The sequence below is a fragment of the Gossypium hirsutum genome, chromosome A10, assembly GCF_007990345.1.
Source record: "Gossypium hirsutum isolate 1008001.06 chromosome A10, Gossypium_hirsutum_v2.1, whole genome shotgun sequence".
NCBI classification, from domain to species: domain Eukaryota; kingdom Viridiplantae; phylum Streptophyta; class Magnoliopsida; order Malvales; family Malvaceae; genus Gossypium; species Gossypium hirsutum.
Window position 1 is genome coordinate 57844622 of NC_053433.1, and position 7997 is coordinate 57852618.

The window sequence follows — 7997 nt, forward strand, 5'->3', positions numbered from 1 at the left end:
TATCGAACCAAGCCGCAACCTTTCTAATGTCGGCCTCTACGTAGTCCACCCAGTTGACAATGAACGATAGAAAAATCTCAGAAACTATTTCAGTGATTTTTATGCTTGACGGTTGCTAGACCTTTTAGCATAGTTTCGGGCTTATTTATATATTATCTCTTTAGGGTTTTTACCCTTGCCATATATAACACCCTTTTAATTGGTATATCTTTTTAATGAATATTAATTCATTAAAATTAATCTGAACATAATAGTCATCATTAAAATAAATATAATAATGTTTAACCGAAAATTACAATTACATTAATTATAATAAATATTTCGGTAAACTATATTTATTTAAACTTATATACGAACCAAACTCATATACTAATGAAATTATGTTCTGATTATGTGTACAACATCCTTGTACGTATAGTATGTTCAACAATTTGATTGCCCAATTAAATTAATTCTATAATTAATTTAATTCATCTGACAATCAGAATACAATACCAACTATGTTTTACTCCGTTCATTTCAACCATAGGGTGTGACCCTATAGGTTCTTGTAACGTTAATAGTAATATTAGAACGATTCTAATGTTACAAACAATGAGTGGCATCTAGCAATGCACCATTGCTACCTAAGTTACAAGAAGTCATGATTCGACATAACCTTTTGTGATTAACCTTTCATGCATCAATCCTTAAGTCCTATATCTTTGGAATGGACACAAGTCATGGAATAGTCACACTTGCATAGTCCATCCCATGTTTCTTGATACCTTAAGTGAACTATGATACACAAATAAGTATGACATCTCATATCAACTTATTTGAGCATGGCCATGCATTTCTAGTCTCACTCAATCAAGTGGCCTAAGGTATTACTCCCATTATGTAAGAGGGACTTATCCTATATTGATCAACCATATCCCTCTACATAGATTGTGGTATATCCAACATTAGTCTTTATAGAACAACCAGTTACGATGTTCGTTTGACTATATCAAAATATACAACTCACGATGTTGGGATAATGATGGTCTCAAGTATGATGATCATATACATATTAATCACTATGAGTAATGTTGTGACAATTACATAATAATCCAAGAAACATACTCATAGTAGGTCAGTCCAATATGTTGTTCTCTAACACACATATTCATGGATTGATTTTGACACTCCATATCAATGACAAATCTTTATCATCAATCAACTACATGTTAGTCTTAATGCATTATTGTTGTCCTAGCCAACAATAATACTTGACTAATGATCTTTTAAGAATAATCATATTATTCTCAGGACATTATTATAAAATAGTTTATTTATATACACAGAAAAGAAACTGAAATAATAATGGCAATGCCTTATATCAATAAACATGATAAATCAAGTATGTTATTACAACTATCTCGTGATTGATCTTTGGGCATACTCTTACAGCAAAAATATTCAGTTGAGTATTAAAATGGCATCGTATGAAGCATTGTATGGACGTAAATGCTGAACTCCATTGTACTGGACTGAACTTAGTGTGAAAAAGATTCACGAGGTTGATTTGATCAGAGAAAAGAAAGAGAAAGTGAAAGCAATTCGCAACAGTCTAAAAGCAGCTTCAGATCGACATAAATCGTATGCGAATTTGAAATGAAAAGATATAGAATTTCAGATCGGTGACAAAGTATTTCTAAAAGTATCTTCGTGGAAGAAAATACTTTGTTGGTCACAAAGGCAAATTGAGTCCTCAATTCATTGGGCTGTATGAGATTATTGAAAGAATAGGGCCAGCGGCATATCGATTAGCATTACAGTCAGAATTAGAGAAGATTCACAATTTGCTTCATGTGTCGATGTTACGACGATATCGATCAAATCCATCACAAGTAATTTCCCTGACAAATATTGAAATTCAACCTGATATGACGTATAAAGAAGAACCGATCAGAATTTTAGCTCGAGAGGTTAAAGAATTGTGAAATAAATAAATTGTAACACCCCGTACCCGAGACCGTTGCCGGAGTCGAACACGAGGTGCTAATAGACATAATACATTTATTTTCACAGTCTATTTGAAAATTTTCCAGACAAGCTGGTTACTGCATCACTGTCGCCTTAAAAATCATATCTTGAGTTTCAAAACTTGAAAACCAGTTTCGTAAATTTTTCCTGAAACTAGACTCATATGTTCATCTAAAAATTTTTTTCTAGAATTTTTAGTTGAGCCAATTAGTACAGTTTATTAGTTAAAGTCCCTCTGTTTCAGGGTTCGACTACACTGACCTTTTCGCATTACGACTTGGATATCTCCCTGTACAGGGCTTCAATACTGATGTCGTTTGTTTCTAATGAAACTAGACTCAACAAGGAATCTATACATGTAAGGAATGACTTCTAATTATCTCTGGTTAATTTATAATGAATTTCCAAAGTCGGAACAGGGAATCCAGAAACCGTTCTGGCCCTATTTCACGAAAACTTTAACATCTCATAATATACTGTTCATATGACCATTCCGTTACTTTCCTATGAAAATAGATTCATCAAGGTTCGATTGCATAATTTATTCGCTATTTAATTTCATTCCTACTATTTTTAGTGATTTTTCACATCCACATCACTGCTGCTACCAGCATCAGCCTTTAGGGTAAATTTTACCTATTACATAGTTTCCATGACTCAACTAGCCCTTTAGCATATATAGCACAAAATATGATCATGATTAACCATTCCAATGGCTAATCGTTCCCAAACATTTCCATACCTCTTAATGAACATCATACAAGACGATTGTAATATTAAGCTCAAAGTGTATATAAGCCATTTTCGCATGGCTATCCAAATTTATACAAAACCAAAGGGTCCATGACCAACAACAAAAAGGGTAGTCCTATACATGCCATTTCAAAGTTCAACCAAAAGTGTACCAAAAAGGGGCTTTGATAGTGTGGGAGACTTCGACTTCAATAATCCCGAGTCCGATAGCTGATGAACCCAAAATCTATAAAACAGAGAATCAAAGAAACGGAGTAAGCATTTAATGCTTAGTAAGTTTGAGCCACGAAATTAGACACAACCAAAGTATAGCAATCATACGGCTAAACGGATAATCTCATATGCACAAATTCTCAATATCATACTTACCTCACATTACCAACCCTTATATTCATACACAAAAGATCAACTTAGCCAAGGCCGGAAGCTCATTAATTTACTGAGCGAATATTATTTAAACGGAATCACCACCCTAATGCATATACAAAACGTACCTCATCGTTGGGTTTTACGAGCGTATCAATTTAAATTATTACAGCAAGATCACTCGTTCCCAAACCAAGTACCTTCGGAGTTTAGCCAGATATAGCCACTAGATCAAATGCCTTCGGGACTTAGCCCGGTTATAGTAACTTGCACAAATGCCTTCGGGACTTAGCCCGGTATAATAACTCGCACAGTAGCTCGCATGAATGCCTTCGGGACTTAGCCCGGAATTAGCCACTAGCTCAAATCCTCTCGGGACTTAGCCCGGTTATCATCCGAACATTCATGCACATATCAATAAATCATGACACATCTAATTTCATTTTCTTAATTAGAGTTCAAACACAAGTCACGTATTAAGTATTCCCATTTCGGCTCACTAGCCACATACAAACAGCATGGTGTAGTTTGCTTTATAACACGATCTCTATGCACATACATTATGACTTAATCAAATCATAAACTAAGTCTCATTGCTCGAAAACTTACCTCGGATGTGGTCGAACGTTTTCGGCGGCTATTCGATAACTTTTTCCTTTCCCTTATCCAACTGTGGTCCTCTAAGCTCTTGAGCTAATTCAAACAAATTTAACTTATTAAAGTCTCATTATGCTAGCTTATGGCCGAATATGACAAGGAGCTTGATAGGTCATATGGCCACCTTTTAGCTCAAATACACAATGGTCATGCGCCTTTTTAACACATTAAGCAATTTAACACAATTCATTTGAACATCAAAAGAGAACCTCAAGGTACTTAGCCCATATACACATTAGGCATTAAAGTCACATATATATATGGAAATCATGAATCAAACTCAACATTTTAGCCCACACTCTCTTTTAGCCGATTATCTAAGCCAAGATAAAAGCATCAATATGCTTGCCTCTAACCGAACACATGCAACACCAACCTATCTCATGTGGCCGAATATACATATCTAGGTTGAGGCCGAGTATATGCTTAATACTTCCTACAAATATGGTTACTTGTATTGACTACATACCATTTTGTTTCAAATTCAAAACTCGGCTAATACACATATACACACTAGTAAATCAAACACTAACATTTGCACTTCACCTTACTACCATTTCTCATCTAAATAACGTGAACAACAACCACATTTCTCTTCTACTTCCTACCATGGCCGAATGCATCACAACACCACACCATTTCAATTTTGGTCATGGTTAAACAAAGAACTTAATGTCTCACTCAAAAATGCTAAAAGAAGATTCAAGAGTCATCAATCCACCATCACATGCATCATTACAAAGCTTCACTTTTAGCATGGAAATGACATCAACACCAATCCACCTTAGCCGAATATCATCTCTATGACATAGCTAAGATTTGAACCATGGGCTAGTTAGAACTCAAGCTAACAACTAAAAACATGCATGAGTCTCATGGCACAACATCAAACATACCTTATCCTAGACACAAGTATGGCCGAACCTCCTCCTAATCCTCTTCCAAGCCAAACATGAAGCAAGAGCTCCTTCCTTCTTCCTTAGAACTTTCGGCCAAAAGAAATGAAAAAGGATGGACCCTTTTTTTTTCTTTGTTTTCATCATATTCCCTTTCATTATTTTATTACCATGCTCCTTATTTTATTTTTCCTAACAGACATCACTAATATAACATGTTTGTGACATGTTTCCACCCATAGCATGGCCGGCCACTATGCTTTAATTTGGCTAATTTGACATGCAAGGACAAACACTTTCCCACATATATTAATAGGCCTCTTTAACACTTGCCTAGCATATTTCTAAATTGTCTCGCATAAGTCCCTACTAATAAATTTCACATACACTGACCAAATTAAAGTATGGAACTATCACACAAGCATTTACGCACATCATAAACACAGAATATAACCTTTAATTATTTGTAAGACTCGGTTTCGTGGTCCCGAAACCACTTTCTTACTAGGGTCAATTTAGGGCTGTCACAACTCTCCCCCACTTAAGAAATTTTCGTCCCCGAAAATCTTACCGGTAAATAGGTTTGGGTATCGTTCTTTCATGGCATTCTCGTTTTCCCAAGTAGCTTCTCCGATCCCGTGTTTGAGCCATAACACTTTCACTAACAGAACCCTTTTGTTTCGTAACTCTTTCACTTCACGAGCCAAGATACGAATCGGTTCTTCTTCATAACTCATATCAGGTTGAATTTCAACCTCTGATGGATTAATTATGTGCGATGGATCAGATCTATAACGTCGAAGCATCGAAACATGAAAGACGTCGTGAATCTTTTCAAGTTTAGGGGGCAAAATCAATCTATACGCAACTGGACCAACTTGTTCGGATATTTCATACGGCCCAATGAATCTCGGACTCAATTTACCCTTACGGCCAAATTTGAGTATCTTTTTCCAAGGTGAAACCTTAAGAAACACTTTGTCTCCCACCTGATACTCAATGTCTTTTCGTTTCAAATCCGCGTACGACTTCTGGCGATCTGTGGCTGCCTTCAGACTTTCACGGATTACTTTTACCTTCCGTTCAGCATCTTTAATCAAATCAACTCCGAAAATTTTACTTTCACCGAGCTCGGTCCAAAACAATGGTGTATGGCATTTACGCCCGTACAAAGCCTCGTAAGGTGCCATCTTAATACTTGATTGAAAACTATTGTTGTAAGCGAATTCAATCAAAGGTAAATTCTGCTCCCATGAGCCACTAAACTCGAGGATGCAACATCTCAACATATCCTCAAGTATCTGAATTATCCGCTCGGATTGACCATCGGTTTGTGGATGAAAAGCGGTGCTAAAATGTAGCTTGGTACCCAAAGCTTCTTGCAATTTCTTCCAAAATCGCGAGGTGAATCTCGGATATCTATCCGACACAATAGAAATCGGTACCCCGTGTAATCTCACAATCTGAGAAACATACAATTCAGCTAGTTTATCCAATGAAAAATCCGTACGTACGGGGATAAAATGAGCCGACTTAGTCAGTCTATCAACAACAACCCAAATCGCATCTTTCTTACTTGTCGACAATGGTAACCCAGACACAAAATCCATCGCGATTCTATCCCATTTCCATTCAGGTATCATGATCGGCTGAAGTAAACCCGTAGCACTTGATGTTCCGCCTTCACTTGCTGACATATTAAACACTTCGAGACAAAATTGGAAATGTCTCGTTTCATGCCATGCCACCAAAACTGACGTCTCAGATCGTTGTACATTTTCGTACTCCCCAGGTGAATTAACATTCGGCTACAATGAGCTTCGTTCAGAATCATCGAAATGAGTTCTGAATTTCTTGGAACACACAACCGACTTCTGAACCTCAAACAATCGTCATCCTCAATTTGAAACTCTGATTCCATATTCGGAACACATTCAGCCCGTTTTGCAACCAATTCATCATTGACTTTCTGAGCTTCACGAATTTGATGAATCAACAATGGTTTGGCCTTTAATTCCGCCACTAACACATTGTCGGATAGAACAGACAAGTGTACATTCATCGCTCGTAAAGCAAACAGTGATTTACGGCTTAAGGCATCCGCAACCACATTAGCCTTTCCCGGGTGATAGTCAATGACAAGCTCATAATCTTTTAACAACTCGAGCCAACGTCTTTGTCGTAGATTTAAGTCTCTTTGAGTCATCAAATATTTGAGACTTTTGTGATCTGAAAATACATGGCACTTCTCACCAAATAAGTAATGTCGCCATATTTTCAACGCGAACACAATGGCAGCTAGTTCAAGATCATGGGTCGGATAATTTTTCTCATGTGGCTTTAATTGTCTCGACGCATAGGCCACAACTCGACCTTCTTGCATCAATGTGGAACCCAACCCAAGTAGGGATGGATCACTATAAATGACGAACTCCTTACCTGATTCGGGCTGCACTAGAATTGGAGCTTCAGTCAAATAAGTTTTCAATTGATCAAAACTTTTCTGACATTTTTCCGTCCATTCGAACTTAACATCTTTCTGAAGTAGTTTCGTCATCGGTGTGGCTATCATCGAGAAACCTTTTACAAACCGTCGGTAGTAACTGGCAAGTCCCAAAAAGCTCCGAACCTCAGTAATATTTCTCGTTATTTGCGCACCTCAATTCAATAGTCTTGCTTTTGCAATTCACAACCGCATCATGCACGGTCAACCAATCTAAACCGAGGATAACATCAAATTCATCAAACGGCAAAAGCATCAAGTCCACCGGAAAACAGGAACCTCGAATTACTAGGGGACATTTCTTACACACTTTGTCGACAAGCACGTAACGACCCAAGGGATTTGACACCCAAATTACGAACTCAGTAGACTCAATAGGTAAAGTCTTACTGGATGCTAAGGTTTCACATATATAAGAATGAGTAGAACCGGGGTCAATCAAAGCAATCACATTAGAATCAAAGAGAGTAAAAGTACCGGTAATAACGTCTGGCGAGGAAGCATCCTCGCGTGCGCGTATAGCATAAGCTCTAGCAGGAGCACGAGCCTCAGATCTGGTCGTTGCATCTCTAGATCCTCTCTGACCACCACTATCATTGCCCGTATTTCTAGATGGTCTACCTCGAGCAGTGGTAGCACCCGGTTTCCCACTCTGATTTACATTCTGTTCAGACAACCTCGGGCAATCTTTAATAAAGTGGTCAACTGACCCGCACTTGTAACAGGAGCGGTCATGGGATCTACAACTCCCGAATGCCATATACCACAATACTGGCACTCCGCTCTGTCTCGACGATCAGTTCCAACACTGG